The sequence below is a fragment of the Cydia pomonella genome, chromosome 16 (genome assembly GCF_033807575.1).
Source record: "Cydia pomonella isolate Wapato2018A chromosome 16, ilCydPomo1, whole genome shotgun sequence".
In the NCBI taxonomy this organism is placed as follows: Eukaryota; Metazoa; Arthropoda; class Insecta; order Lepidoptera; family Tortricidae; genus Cydia; species Cydia pomonella.
In genome coordinates, this window is record NC_084718.1 from 8,605,102 (window position 1) to 8,622,380 (window position 17,279).

At 36.0% G+C, this 17,279-nt stretch overlaps 1 protein-coding gene across 1 annotated transcript in view; it reads left to right on the top strand.

The window, feature by feature from the left end:
- LOC133526117 (transcription factor hamlet-like) overlaps positions 1-17,279 on the top strand; it is a 115,148-nt gene that overhangs the window by 43,119 nt on the left and 54,750 nt on the right. The window contains exon 2 of the mRNA XM_061862592.1: positions 3,448-3,520. The gene's annotated coding sequence lies outside the window, so the exon portion shown is untranslated. The remainder of the gene's footprint in view (positions 1-3,447; positions 3,521-17,279) is intronic.

Below are 17,279 nucleotides of genomic sequence, written 5' to 3' on the forward strand. Positions count from 1 at the left end.
AATAGCTTCTAACCCTGAAATATTGTCATAGCATTACTAATTATAAAAGTGGCATTGGACTGGGCATATCCTCAGTAAGCCTTACACCCACCTATCCAAAATGGCCCTGACCTGGAAGATGCCCGGAAAACGGCAACATGGTCGCCCTAAATTTACTTGGCGCCGTTCCGTGGAGCAAGAGTTACACCCATTGGGGATGGGGTGGGAGAAGGTTACTAATGCTGCCCAGGACCTGAGTCAGTGGAAGAAAAAGAGCCCTACACCCCAGCAGGAGGTAACAGGATGGAAAGACGAAAGAAGAAGAATTATAATAATGGCGTTTTATTTAATTTAATTCAACTTAGTTTATTTAACAATTTTTTAAGTTAGGTTAGTAAAACCAATGTTTTAACATATAGGTACTAAGAATAATATGAATAGGTCTGAAATAAAAATTACTCATTTATGTTAAACGAAGTTTTTCGAATTTAACGATTTCAATACATATAATACCTATGTAATTAGTTGCCTCATTTTGATATACCTCCAATAAACATCTAATGCCTACGAAAACACAACAATACCGGATGACAGTCCATCTTTGTTGAGTAGCTAAGTATTATCCACATGCTCCCTGACATCCAACCGAGCTTTAGACTTGTTTGCGTCGCAGAGAATATGGAGATATGCCAGTATAAACGTCAGAGCTTTATTTTTAAATGATGGCGAAAATACTTCTTCGTGAAATAAATTTATTTAAATAAAATAAATTTATTTACTTAATTTAATAAAATAAAATTAATAAATTAAATTTATTTCACGAAGTTTTCTAGTTACACACACTTATCTACTCGCTACAGATGAAAACGTCCTCAAAATTAATGTTAAATAAACATCAGCAGATTAGAAATCAAAATCTGCTTTCGTGCTAATACCTACTCCAGAAACCATTTTAGCAGGGATAGTGGGGAGACACTAGAGGGTTCGGGCATTCTCCTCCTCCTCGGGCTCCATTCGGCTCAGCATTGCTCCGAGCAATTATTAGGGTTGGCACAACCTAACGTCCCTTTGCATGCACAGCCACAGATAAGATAACGACTTGAAATTTGACAGCCCTAAATAGCTGAAAGGGATAGTGCATTACATCAAAAAGATACAGCATGATTTGTCCCTGAATAGCTGTCAAACTTCGGTTTTGTAGGAGGTGTCCTTTCTGTACGGTAGTACTATTATTTATTCTCTGCCAGGGACATCCGTGAAATAAATGCTAAACTATAGATTCATTAAACAATCCCCAAAGACATTTGGCAACAGTTCAAAGATCAAGCAATTAATTTCCAATGACCAATGCCCAGATGGCAATCACTGTATCACGATGCAACTAATTCTCTGGTAATTTCACAATGAAAATTGCCATAGAAACCACGGAGAAAATATTTGGGGACTCCGGAGCAACAGTTACGCAATCGGATTGGTTGGCGATGAAATTAACGTCTTGCAATATTAGCTTATTATTTCTTAACGACTGTTATTACGGCTTCCCTTGAGCAGTGTCATTATGTATCTAAACAAGCTTCTATTTATTTACGTTCTTTCCTGATGATGTGCATTTGTCAAAGTTTTGCAACGAGCGCCTATTGTCTTTTATTTTAATATCGTGAACATTTATTTTTACTTTAGGTAAATAATAATAATTAACAATAGTAACAAAAACAGAGAATACATTTCCACGCTCTTTCATTACTATGCAACAGTTATTTATTTTACAACGGGGAAAATTTGTTGTTTAACCGCTACCCGATACCCGAGCAAGTGGAAGATTCCTAAATTAAATTCATTAAATGGATTCTTGTGCAATGCGAGGGTTTCGAGGCACAGCACCGTTAAACAAATTTTGCCCCCGAGTGAAATACAAATTTTTCACTACACCAACCCGAAGAAAATACTAACTGGAATATATCAAACAAAATCAAATCCAAATGAACGTCATTAAAAATATTCATCATTCAAAATCATCATGTAAAAGTCAATTCTACCCGCTTACGTACGAGGGCCGTTTTTTTTTTTTAAGGAATTTTTTTTTTTTTTTACAAATTACATTTATTTCTCAACATAATCTCTTCGAAGTGCCAAACACGAAGTACAAAAAATACGATTTGTCGAGGTCTGCATAATAGCCGTTCACGCCTGCGATACAGTCCTCATTCAACAAAAAGTTTTGTCCTCCAAGCCATCTTTTCAAATTTGGGAATAGGTAATAATCACACGGAGCTAAGTACGATGAATACGGAGCATCAGGAACCAGCTCGGAGCCTAATTCGTGAATTTTTGCCATTATAATAGTTGAGGTGTGCACTCCCCAGTTGTCTTGATGAAAGAGGACTTTCGTGGAGATAAGTTTGGTCGTTTTTCCCACAATTTGGCTGTAAAACGGTCCAATAAGTCTACGTAATAACGGCCAGTGGTAGTGATCCCCTTTTCTAGGTAGTCAATCATGATAATTCATTCGCCCATCCCAGAAAACTGTTGCCATCACCTTCCCAGCCGACAAAACAGTCTTTGCTTTCTTTGGGGCCAGCAGCCATCCATTGTTTGGACTGTTGTTTTGATTCTGGCGTATAATGGTGGATCCAAGTTTCGTCCACAGTGACAACTCGTTTCAAAAAATTCCCACAGCTTTGAAATTCACTTTCGTTCGCGTTTTTGTTCGATCGTCACGAGGCACCCATCGTGCAAAAAGCTTAGTCATAACCAAATCTTCGTGCAGAATTTTATGTACACGCTCAGTGGAGATACCTATCTTCGCAGCTATTTCACGCACCTTTACTCGGCGGTCGTCGAGTACGATATTATGGACTTCTTAAACAACATCCTCAGTAGTGACTTCGATTGGGCGACCAGAGCGTGGAGCATCAGATGTGCTTAACCGACCACGTTTAAAATAATTTAACCAGTTAGGTATAAATAGTTTGCAACGTTGGTGCGTTAGTGCCGTGAACAGAATTAAGTTCAGTTTTTATTGTGGCAGCACTGCAACCCTTGCAATGTTTAATAACGTCACGAAATTCCGATTTTTCCATAGTTGGTAAAAATTTATAGGTGATCACAGTTAAGCAATGGTTAAAGTGACAATTTGTTGTTTTTTCTTTGAAAAATTTTTGTTTGAAAGATTGTACCAGCCAGTGTTAATGCCATTTACCAAAAAAAGGTTTTATAAAAAGTAAAAAAAAAACTTATCAAACGGCCCTCGTAGGAAAACAACTCAAAATTTGCATCAGATTACTTTGCCCCACATGTGAATAAAATGCAACTTTCTCATCAGTTTTTGAACAATCAAGAGGGCCTTTACCAACTGGTGTGGTGAAAATAAAGTTGAATATAGATAAACGGGTCTCATTATAACCATTATCCTTATCTAATTGTGTAGATATGCATTTATTTTATACATATACTATGTTATTGTTTCAGTTTTGAAACCCCGCCGCCAAGCTGTCTACCGCAAATGAGATTAAAACCATTTACCACGTGGATGCGCTAATAGGTAAGATAATCTGATACCGCTTACTCACACGCATTGTGTGTAGGGTTTGCAGGACGGATCTGAAATGTATGGGAATATCCGTCGATCCGGATCCATATCCTAATAATTTCATACTTTTCGGATCCGGGTAGCAAACCCAAATTTTATGTACTTGTGACGAAATTATTTTCTAATTAATACCGGAAAATCTTTTGTGTTAACGATATTGGCTCCTATTACAATGATGGATGTATCATATTTAAAGCTGGTTCTTACTATCATTTCACTGGCACTCAATTCAAATCATATTTCTTAGGAGAATAAAAAGGACTCACGACGTAATCATAAATGTAATATTATTGATGTGGCACTACAAAGAAATATTTTTGTGATTAGGTGAACTGAATCAACATTCACTTTTTATATATACGCTCACGTTTTATACCTACGTTACGTTACGTTTTACTCCTAGCGTTGTATTAACAGAACAGTTACAAGCCCCGATTCATTACCTAGTACCCATCAGCAGACCGTAACTATCGCCTTTCTCCGTTAAAATAAGTAAATCACGTTCTAGTGCCATAATGCAACAGAAAATTAATGTGAAAATAATTCCATTATAATACGGGAACATGAGGCAACGTAAAGAGTAATCTTGTAAGTCTAAAAGGACTTAAAGCTGGGTTTATACTGCTTATAATGGGTACTAGCGCTTACTTATTATAATAAACGTGGTGGGCCGAGAGGCTTCTACACGGTTTGACCCCGGAGCGCCGATTAGTTGGCTACTAGCGAGGCAAGAGTTGTAATACCTAGTAACATGCTCTGCTACCAGATTGGGGCGCTGGATGTGACTCGGTCATGTTGATCTTGCAGTTTAGAAAGTAAGGAAGCGTCCTTATTTTATGATAATATCTTATACAGCCCACCATGTTACAAATAACGGATTAGACATTCTTCTTTTCTGTGAGTATTCAACTTTAATTGAATTCATAAGTCAAGAATTGAATAACGGTCTCCTAATTTTATAATTAACTTTGCTTGCAAATTTTACGAAGTTATGTTAAACAAGTTATCACAACGTGATTCAGAAAACTGGGTGATAAAATCATGTAAATAATAGGATCATTAGTAAATCTGATCAATTAATAAACATGTTCAATGCGTCAATTGACATAGAATTGGCTTATACTATCACATAAGTACAGTTTTTTTCTTTATTATGTCGTTTTTTATTAATTTATCACTCAGATGTTATCACACTCAGCGCATCTCGCTGACAACAATTTATAAGTGCGACCGAAATGAGAAGCTAGTGATATCAATCCACTATTGACAAATAAATAATCAATCAATCAAAATGAGTTCTAACCGACGCGCTGTATGAAGCATATGAAATCGCAATATGTTACCGATTTTCCGTGTATACATATGCCCTATTACCAATTTGTTCACTAAGATCTTTGATACAAGAAATTATTGTCCTAATGTCGCCGCCATAGTCTCATGCCCCATCCAGTCTGCACGTAACGCGACACTATATGCCGCGGCTACATGGAACTGGACACGCATTACATGCCCCGTATCGTAAATAGCAAAATGCAGAAATTCACTATAGGAATAGCCGTTTTAAATCTAAAGTAAAGTAGCTTGAACATGAACATAACAGTGGTAGTTGGCATGATTGAGGTTCATGTATTTTACCAAAAATCCTGCAGGCATATTTTATAAACTATTTTTTTTTTACATCTGCCAAACACTAGTCACGAGGGCAAAACTCAAGCAGTATTAACGCAGCGAGCTTTTTAATTAGGTATAGACATGATTTTCTGGCAGTACTGTAGTATAATTAACGCCTTTTATTACTGAACGTCGTTAATATCAGATGTAATAAGTTCCCTATTTTTTTACTGATAAATGGAAATGCTGAAAACAGGGCTACATAATATTATAAAAATTTAAATGTACTAAAAGTACGTCAATTTAAATTTTACTTTAATTTAATTTACTTTATGTGAATATAAGCAACAACTACTGTGGCATAAAGCCAGTGGACTGTAGGTTTTGCTTCCTTAATTACTATGCTAACCCAAATGAAATTAGTTTGGCTTACCGACTGCGGGTCCTGGATCAGCTGGCAGAGGACTCTGCTGGTGATGGCTTCCTTGTATATCTATTATTATTTATCACTTAGCACGATTTCACTATTTAAATAGTTTGCAATAAAACTATACTATTTAACTGGGTTTTTACTGATTATTATAGGAGAATATATTTTATTTCGCCAGTGATTAGTTTGACACTGATTTAAGTTATTTCCTTTTCATCACATTTCGAGTCATCGGCCAGTAGCCGCACTAAAACAAATAAGTTAGCATAGCTACAAATAAGTTAGAAGCGGAATACTAAACAACTACAAACAAGATACAAGAAATCTATTGACAAATGTCATTAAATTTTAGGTAGGCAGGTATATATTCAACTAATACTAATACATACAATGTAGTAGTAGTTTCTAGAGTAATATTTATGTCACTTATTATAAACATATTTTAAGCAAAACAAATACATAATCAGTAGTCAATAGGGTCGCATATAGCTCATCATTTTATTTAGAAGTTTATAAATAGAAGATTAATTACTTATAAGAAATATAGGTAAATAAGTTTATAAATAGTAGATAAATTACTACGCACGTAAACGCACGCAAAAGCAAAACATACTCGTAAACATATTTTAATTAAATAAAATTACTTTGGGAACCTCCGGCTATTTGCAGAATCAGATGGTTCTTCAATATTACATTACAGTGATTTTTGTATAAGTCATTAAGTACTTACACTGAGGATACATGGGTTCTTGAAACTAATTTGCAACGTATGAGCATTTTAATTATTTCGTCAGAATTTTTTAAGGCCATTGTTATGATTGTAATCAATTTTAATTTATTTTCGGTCGGTGTGGGGTCGGTTAATTCTTGACGGCGATGCCGTAATGATGGCGAGTCACGCGATCATAATAAATATATGGATTAAGTAGGTAATAAATGCAAACAAGCAAATTTATTTAACAAAGTAATCAATGTGTATAGTGTATTGCAACAAAGTGAGTTAATCACTTTTTTATTTAAATTTCAACGACATTTTGTGCACCCGTTAATACTTATACAAATACATACAGAAACACCCAACACATTCAAATGCATCAGTAGATGTTATTAAATCAAAGTTCGATTATTCAAAAATTACTGATTAACGAGCACAGGAAATAGGTCGTTTCGTATGCAATTTCCTCTGATCTATTTGAAATTATATTAATAACCAGTCTTTATCTAAGATATGTACTGTACAGGTTACTAACTAACCAGCACGTAAAGGGACTAAATTGAATACTATCCTATAGACAGAGAGCGACTACTGGCGATGTATAGAATTTGGTATATTTGACATTTTCAAGTCACAAATAGGAAACGCTGACGGATTTTTCTTCATGATATCATAGGCACGTTATAAGATCTGCGTTGTCGCTAGCAAACTACACCAGTCCACCTCCTCATCATAATGTTTTTGTAGTTGCATCCTCCTAGAGGATGCCGGGGTTCGTCTATCCCGAAAATTGTCCTAAGCACAACTTTCTTTGAAAACTACTGCTGTTTAACCAATAAATCCAGAAGAAAACTAGACCTAGACTATTCCAATTCCCTAATTATGTTTTCCTACATGGAGGCTACTAGTAGTACCTAAATATTTTCGAACATAAGCCCCTGGATATAAAATGACACTGGACAGTGTCATAAAGTTTAAAACTTTATAACAGTTTTCATAGTGGTATTCGAAACAGCTTATTTTATATGTACCTAACAAAGAGTGACCCAGGCGACGTGTTAAAACACGCCTTATTAGGTTTCCAAGTAACCGCAATAATCGACTACTTGCTCAGACTAACCTTAATTATTTTACTAACCGCCAGTCCTGGACAAAAGAAACAGGATAGCTTCAGGCGTGCCAGAGAGCATAAATTATAGACTCTACAGCCTGGTATTTTATTACGGACGCTAAGTGAAATCACCGAGTTTCACTGTTAAGCTTTGAATGCAAACGATAACATATTATGTTAGTTTATCTCAGCAATTTAATGTTTAATTCTTAGGCAGGTAATACAAGAATACCTTACAAACTAATCCATTATACATTTCAACGTGAGGCATTGATAATTCATTCATTCATAGAATTATTGTTAGGCAAAGAAAAAAAAAATGCCGGCGTCAAAATCTTATACATATAATTACAAAATTGTAACTTACCGTTACACTTAAATCGACCGGGATATAAACTGTGATTACCTTTTATATTGTTTGTTTTTATTTATTTTATTTCAATGTAGTGAAACTAACCGTGAATCATTCAAAACTGTTAGTGTAACTTACCGTATCTAAAGAGGAATAAAATTCAGCACTACTACAATAAATGAAGATATTGAAGACATATTTATTGAAATTTAACCTTTTTTTGGCAAAAAATTGTGGGCTAGATATACCACAGATTAACATCAAAAATACCTTACTAAAAAGATTCTTTATATGTTACTTTGTGATCCTCTTTTGTATGAATAAAAGAACAATATTACGAAATATCAATTTCCATGCTAAAACAACTATGAAGCGATAACATAAAATGGACACGCGACTAAAGCTTATCAAACAGCATTGTGAATCACTAGCCCACTTTCTTCGGCTAGCGGAGTCGATACATCGCGAAAGCAGCGGATCCAAGGTATTTGCGGTTTCCTACAATTGAATATTATGCGGTTACCACAGTAGGCTGAGGAGCAGCAGTATTTGATGTAATGGAGGTAGCAGTAATAGGAGGCACGAATATGCAAGTGAAAATTGAATAATAAATCCACTACTTCTAAAACGATGAGTTTTAGTTAACAAAACTTCGTACTCTAAAAGGTTCAGGTGGCCAAAGACAAGTATATAAATAGCATTTGCGTACTTTAGAGTCGATTTAATTATTTGTCACACAACTAAAATCAACAAAAGCACCACAAAGAACATTAAAATCAATGAAGTACCTAATGGAGGTACTAATTTTCACAAATTAATATTGAATCTGCATATTATACATTCTTTATAAAGCCATTTTGTGTGTCAAAGATCTGACCATTTCAATAAAATATGTTGATATGCAAATTTGTTAGATAAAGCGGGGTTATAACATGGGTACGTAACGACGCGGGACGGCGCGCGCGCCGCTGTCGTCTCATAAACTCGTTTGTTAATGCAGTAGCCACGCTTTTCCGTCTCACTGCCAATAACTGGCCCGTTACAGATTACCTGAGCTGATACAACTTGATGATGACACTATATGTGGCGATACGAACCTGGCACTATGATCTTGTTTTCTATTTTATGGACCTACTCCTACTCCTATCGACTATTTTGCTCGTGTTTAATATCGCTAGGATATCTTAAAAGGTTTATTTGCATATTTATTAAGTTTTACCAGACCAGGTAGTAAAATGTTATTTCCTGATTTAAAGAGAAATGTGTAATTCAGGTAGAAAGATATTACTTACCTACAACGCATCCTTATTGCAATAATAAACGTAAAATGCGACTGTAAACCTAACAATAAAACCGTTCATTATGTATTTCTTTCCAATCAAATGTGTCCACGTGGTACTCTTATAATCAACAACACGAAGGTACAGGTTCCTAGCTGGCAAGTGTATCGGCATACATAGTGTTTATTATTGCTCGCCGAAAGCCACGGGCACACTTACGCTGATCCGAATTAGGTAGGTACCTCGCATGAGTAGTATGGCAGAAATCGAGTGAATGATACTAGTATCATACCTAGGTATAGTTACAACTATGACTTAGTATATATCACGATACGCATAGATTGACTTTAAGTAATGCGCTTACAGGATATTAATACGAGTTAGATCGTGTTTTTCAGGATCAAATAAATTATAATGCACTTTGCTTTGCCGTGAATCGCAAAAATGTATGCAAAAATACAAACCGTTAAATATTCACATAAACTACTTAAGTTTAAAGATTCAATCATCTTTCGCTTCTACCAGTAAGTATGTTACATTTCTACAAACATCTATATCCATAACATTATATCGACATAAAGTGGTTGAGCACTTAGAGAAAATGCGCAGAACGGATGCATTTTCAATTATAGGCCGGAAGTATATCAGGGAAAACTTCAACGGCTTAAATAATTTTATAATCCAATCATTTCCAGATGCCTCTATAGTTTTCCTATTTTAAGAGTACTAAAATAGTAAGATATCAAACATACATTACAAATCATAGTTATTGAAAAAAGAATATTGTAAAAATGATGTTTGCTTGTTACGCTGAATCTAAGTTAAAAACATTAAAAGGTGTTATAGTAACGGTTCCTTTATTAAACAGAGGCATTCTAATGGCTCAATTCGGCATTCCAATTGAAAAAGTATTAATAGTATTCCCCATACATTTTCTGGTGAGTCACGTAAACAAACAATCGAAAATGATCATTTCGTGAACGCGGGCGCAGCAGAAGCCTCACGACGTGGCGAGACGCTATCGAGATGCCTTAAATCACGAACCACTCACGCGTAAAGTGATTGGAAAAAAAACTTTATCAATTTACGTTTTTATCGATTTGTTTTAATACAATTTACCGAAATCGCGTAAGACTTTTACCTCCATTTGCGCGAAAGCCGAAATAAACGTGGCCGATTGATTCCTTCGATACGCTACTTTACACGACGCTTTTAACATGATTGGTTGCTCCTGACTACGCGCTCACTTTCGTCAATTTAAATACTAACAAGGCAAGATGTAAAAAGCTTTATATTTTTATGTTACTCTCTCTATCGGACGTAATTGGTCATTATGAGAAATACACGATCGCATAAGAGGCAGATTTTGTACCTATCGACACATATATTAAATATTAATACCTATACAGTCTGTTTACTTGTACAAAACATTTGATAAAACCTTTTACGCAGTTCTGAGAAACTGGTAAAATAATCTCTATCGTAGGATGGCACTTTTGTGAGTTTAAGCCTCAAGTGTATGGATATAGGAAGTGTATTTACTGGACTAAATACTTAATGTCTGTTACGCAAGCTATAAATTAAAGGATTTTACTGAACAATGAATCATATTTACACTGCAAGAGGCTAAGCACCGTTTCTACGGCACGTGCGGCTAATGTCTCGTATACATCACATTACCTATGTGGAGTACTGACACGAAGATAAGGGGTCTGAACTCGAGACCTTTTCGATCTAGCATTTTACAATTGCGCCACTGTGCCGTGGCGGCCAGATTAAAGATATTATAGACGGGCCCAAAAATTGCAATACTGTTTTATTACGATAGCTGAATTGATACTAGTTACTAACTTGCTTAAATCATTCCTTTTCTTCCAGCTCATGGTCAATTGAATCTAGTTTTTGGACTTTAAGCATATACTGAGTCATTGAGTAAATCGATTTTAATTTGTTATAATAGTTTGGTAGCTTAGCGCTTACGATTATGAAACACATGTTTTACCGATCATAGGTCAGAGTCTTTGTCTTAACTAGTCTAGTAATCATGAAACATGCATATTTAGGCAAACAACTTGGATTCGTACCATGGAAAATCGCGATACGACTGCCAGCTGGTTTTCTCTAACGACTGTTCTGCTCATCTACGGAAATAACTTGGTAATTAGTATTATTTTTCATCAATACGGCACAGCTGACGTGAAACCATTTATTCTATAACATTTGGTATAAGGAATCGCGTCTACTTTCCTTTAATCTCGCAATGGCGTGTGCTGGGCAGTTTTATTTATATTGGCTGTAGCGCGGGAGCGCTCACGACGCAATAATTGATGCGCGAGCGCGCGTGCCGCGGCGGCGGTGGCGGCGGCGGGCGCGGGCGCCGCGAGCCCGTTAGAGCTTTGACGACTGATACTGTAACGTGCTACTCGTAAATTAGGTGTCGGTGAAAACTAGCACAGGGTGTTGCGGTTTTTATAGTATTAAAATGTTAAAGCTTCAATTGTGAAATAAAAAATGTACCTTTACTTAAGTGACTGGAGTGGCATCGCATCGCTAAAGTTATTTGCGAATTTAAAACAGTTATGGCTATTGGACGTAACTTGATCTAAAAGATGTGTGCGGTTTGGTAGTATTTGTATATATGTAGGTATTATATGGTATATAATGTATTATTAATTTTAACTATATATGGTTGTTTATGCATTTATTATATTTAATATCCCACAGTATACGTATAGGTACATACCTATATTGTAGGTTAAAGGTGTACTTATCTTTTAGGAAACATATTTTTCTTTTTATGCCGTTTTGTACAGTTTGGGTATCTACTGCCTCCAATTCTTCCTCAATTGCTCAAAGGTTAACTGAAAAATATCCCTGAAAAGGATAAGTTCGCCTTTGTACTAATGATGTGTGCTTTATGTTTCTTTCTTGCACAAGTAAAGTGTTTTACTACTACTACTCGTACTGAAACATGCCTTCCTCAAATTTATTAGTAATGATATTAGAAAGCTAACTATTAAAAATTCAATATAATCAATTTTCATCTTTTAAGGGACGTCGTCCCTTTAAAGCCGAAATATTGCATTTAATGATCACTTGTAGTATTTTATAAGATCATTGCATCATACAAACCCATTTTGTAATGGCCAAATCTTTCTTGTCGAGAGAAGCTGGCAGAAATGTTCGTTATTTCTCGAACCGATTGCTCAAACGGTCGCGTGCTCCATCGTAAGCCAATTACACAGTAAAAGCAAATTAGCCGAAGCTTTTAAATAAATTTATACAATTCGATGACCACGGTTACCGTAGTGCAGTCGTGACTGAATGACGTGCTACTGGCTTGCGGCTTAAAAAACTTAACTGCCTGTATCTAGGTAAAATAGACTTGGGTGGCTACGACTACCAATTTAAAAACAATGTTAAAGTTGGAACTTATGGATAAGTAACAATTTAAGTATATGATTACTTAATTAATAAGCGTATACAGTGTAGTATGCTAATAAAATAGACATAAAAAAATACAAAAAATAAAAAGACAGCACGGGCGGGCCATGTAGCACCTACTCAAGATAGGCACTGGACAGCAAGGGTGACGTTATGGAAGGGATATCTAGGAAAAAGGGGGAAAGGCAGACCCACTATGAGATGACAAGATGAAATCAGCAAACTTACCGGGCTAAATTTGACACAAGTGGCCAAGGATCAGAATACATGGAGGGTTTTGGAGGAGGCCTTCACCTGTCAACACGGGGTTCTTGAATACTTTATAAAAATAAAATCAAAGAGATTTCAAGTCTCACCCAAGGCAGTAATTTTTCCACTTTTAAATTTATTCTAAGCTAAATAAAATCAAATACGAAATAATTTAAGATTCGAGAAATAAAAGGCTTTTATTATTATTATTATATTTTAATTAACAAGCACGTGATTTTGTATTGTAAGCATTAGTAATCTAAAGTGAGCTTAATGGTCAACCAATTGCTTTAAAAATACACGTAAAACTAACGAAAAAACTAACAGGTAGAACAAATCATCATATAGTCAAGCGAAACAAGATTTCCTTTCGGGGCCATTCGGCCACATCCAAAAAAACGCAATGAAGCGCAGCGCCTATTCTTAAATTTTTCGTGTCGACTATGTCCTATTTTCGCTTTCCTAAGAATGGCCTCGGTCACGCACTGTGTCGATAAAGCGATGCGATTGATTCGCTTTCGCTTCCTCGGAGCCGGTAGCGTGGCGAGATGACGACACGTCGGCCCTTGTGGTCGCCGTCGGTGTGAAATCAGCCTTAAAGTGCTGTGTTTTGGAACGGCAAACAATAGAAAGCCATGGTAGTTGACGGTGTCGCCGGTTGCACTGCGCAAGCACTCGATCCTAGGGTTTCTGATCAATTAAGAAACAAAAGAAAACCGTTAAGGCTTTCAATTTCAAATTGGCAAGCCGGAAGAACTGCAGTAACGGCATCAATATTATGACGTCAAAAATAAAACGTCGCACTTTAAAAAAAAAAAAACAAAACTGAAATGTCATTTTACCAATCAAATAACAGCTATATTTTCACTCGTATTATTATTTGTTTTACTTTTTCTTATCGAAGGTTATCAACTCGACATGTCTGACATTTTGTTACCGAAACGAAACAAGATAACGATTGTGCGAATTGTTTTCAAAGTGTATCATTACATTAATATTTTCTTTAAGTTCCATTGTCTGCAAATTGATGGTTTTAGTATGGCAAATAGGATTTAATTTGTCACATTGCATAAAAAACCTCAAATGTTAGAGGTTTTTGCATAGATAGGTACTGCAAATATCACTTAGGAATTTTACAAGTGCGAAGATATGAAAATGTTAAAGACGATAAAAAGTTAAATATTTTTTAATGTGACCGTCGGTCATAATAACTCGTAAATAACGGTTCTCAAGGCCCCAGAGCCAAACACGCGAAGCATCCTTACCGAGCCTAATGAGGCTTCTGCCATCTCATTATATCAACGTTGATTAAGTAAAGTAACTTGAAAATACCAAATATGAAAGACTTATTAAAGATAATAAAATTTTAATTACCATATGATCCCATTATTATGTCGTGTGACATGGACATCTTTTTCTTTCTGTTTTAAGATAGCAAAGAAGTACAAAACAAATATATACAGTATAGTAAATTAATAAAGTTATATAGGTCAACGATAATAAAATGTTGACGACGAGTGGCATGTCTTACTAATAGGTAAAGATATCTTCACCTTTAGATAGCACAAAGAGTCTAATCACCGTACCATCCATCTAACCTTCATCGTCGATTAGTTTGGTGCAAGCGCGCCTCTTGCGTTATCTTCGGAACAAACAAATTCAATTAGGATTAAGAAATTAAACTGCCCCTCAAAGGAACCGCTGAACGCTTCCGAACCCGCCCGAACGGGGTCGATGACGTGTTTATCGTATTTCGCATAAAACTGCTTTCATTACGCTACCGCTTTTTCGATAACATTTTTCACGTTCAATCCCAATAGATTATCGTTCCAATGCTTTTATGAACGGCATTTTATACTTTTCTTTACTGTTATATACAACGGAATGTTTATTTAGGCACGTATGAAACACAGTTTTTTATTATGTGAAACGCCGGTAGACCGTTAGTTTCATCCGCATTTCAGAGCTTCCGTGCGTTGAGAACATGTGTGAAATAGTGTTCGGAGTACGTGAGAACCTCGTTTGTAGACCTTTGACTTGGTCACGCGGAACGGCTGCGTTAATTCGTGATACGGCTAATTAATGCGGCAGTTTACAGGAATCCCGCCGGCCGCGGCGTTATGTTATAGTTTCACACCGTTAAGAAGCGCGCGGAGTTCAAGTGGCGGCGCGTTGATGTCTAGTGTATCGTTTTATTGCGGTGACTCATTTCTGTGTGTCGGCAGATGCGCGCTTACCGTGTGAATTTATATGATTTATGTCATTGCGTGTAATTTTCTCTCTATGACAGCTATAAAAATATGAGTGTAGTTTAAAATACCAACATATTTTAACCGGTTTTAACTCACTCATAGAGTAAAACCGTCGTATCTGTAGTGGTCGAAATCGTTCTTATGCGCCGTTCAACTTTGTTAATCTCGGTACCTACTCATAGTAAAATTATTACATTCATGTTATTTATTTCCTCAATATATACTTTATTACCCAACGTATTTATTTAGCCTAAACATTAAACCTACTTTCACATATGTTATAGTATCATACAGTATAATCTTATAAATATATCCACAAACATAAACATATATATATGCATACCTATATTATTTTCGGCCTGAAAACCAGCGTTGTAGTAGGTAAGCCTGCTGCAACACATGCTGAGGTTCGCTCCTTTTTAGCATCATAATTTTAAAAGTTTTTTTATATCTACATGTAAACATTAATTTGTGCCTAATTAAGTTTCATTTTAAGGCTTATAATGTTTTGTAGCATTGCCTGTAAACATTTTTCGATGTGGTGTTAAATAAAAAAATTCTATGTCTAATAATTATGTACCTTACAGTCCTATTTAGTAATTATTAAAATCAGGGATCGGAACCGGTTTTTTGGAAAAACTTTGAAATAAACATATATTTCGGTTTATTTTATACTCCAAATATAGGACTTGCTTGTGTTTTAGATAACGACTTCGTATTATTAGATTACCCAATTAGAAATGAAATAATTAACAAAGAACGAAAAAATACCGTTTTCGTTCCCATACAAAAAATACCGGTTTCCGATCCCTGGTTAAAATATTTACAATAACTTCTGTTTTTTTTTTCACTAAGCAGATAAAAGCCGTCCACTCTGCACTGGGATTTATTTTGCTAACATTTATATTTGTATTGTAAACATCGTGTCTAAGGTAGGTACCTTCTAGACACCTGGCCCATAAACTACATGCAAAGTCATCATCCGTCCATTTACAACATGCATCTCTTTGCCAGCTCCAAATATAGAAACTCACTAAAGACAGGCTAGCCATCCTTACCGATCAATGTCTATTACACGTGCTTTCCATCTATTTGCGTTTAATTGCGACCAGTCGATATAAATACTAATTAGAAGGCTATTCTAAAAGGGGTTGGTTTTCCTCTCGTCGACTCTCGCGACCGGTCCAGTTGGCGGAAACTGTCGCTTTCAATCGAGAACCGGAGCGATGATTCTTCTTATCAAATTATGGGTTTGGTCTAGGGTTGGCGTCATTAGGAACTTGTTCGAGATAAGTATATCTCTGTCTTGTTAGTAAATTATTACATAATATAGCATTGTCATTTAAGGGTTCTTTATGTGTTTGATTGGTTTTGTCGGTATATAAAAATATAAAACCCTCTATCGCAAATATATATATATCCCGTAGTAACTTTTATCCGTCCTGATTGAAAAATAATACCTAATACTTTTCCCCCAGGATGAGATTACTATATATTTCTATATCCATCACCGGTCCACCAGGTCCGGATATTTGGGAGGCGTGCGTGTAGCCAAATCCAATACGTATATGCCCTTTTGACACTTCAGTGAGATGTAAGGGGCAAACCAATCTGATGCTGCCCCTGCCCGTGTGAAGAGACACACACAAAGGCAGTACTCTCCAGGGTGTAAGGATATGCAATTTTATTTCCGGCAGAGGGTGACTCGCCCCTGCAAGATGGCCACCCATAAAAAGCGACTTCTAGGACGGCTCAAAGACAACACCGGTGTGAAGGTAGAGACGTTTTTACTGGATTTTAAACACTTCAAAATTTTATTATTACGTCTAGCGATATAAATTCTAGATAAGCTATTAAACAAAATAAAAGTTTTTTTGTTACATCTAGTGACATTGAAAATGAATGTCAACTACACATATATACACGTGATTATAGATATTGCATTTTTGTGTATGCCATTTTTTCTACGTTGCCAGGACATTTATATCTGAAATTCCTAGGTAAAAGCTGAAACCACTGAGCATTTCAATATTGGATGGAGTATAAAATTTAGAATATACCTAAAGATAACGCCAAGTACATTCTGTTTAAAGGGAAACTCAATAGACAACCCTATGAGTCGGATAGTGAAAATGTTCCCACATTTTCTCGCCGACCGAATGATATAAATCAGGGTGATTGCAGGCTGCGCGGACGCCGCTGGCCGCTAATGCGCCGTTTCACTGACGTTACGCGCCGGACGGACCCCGAGGATATATGATCGAAGA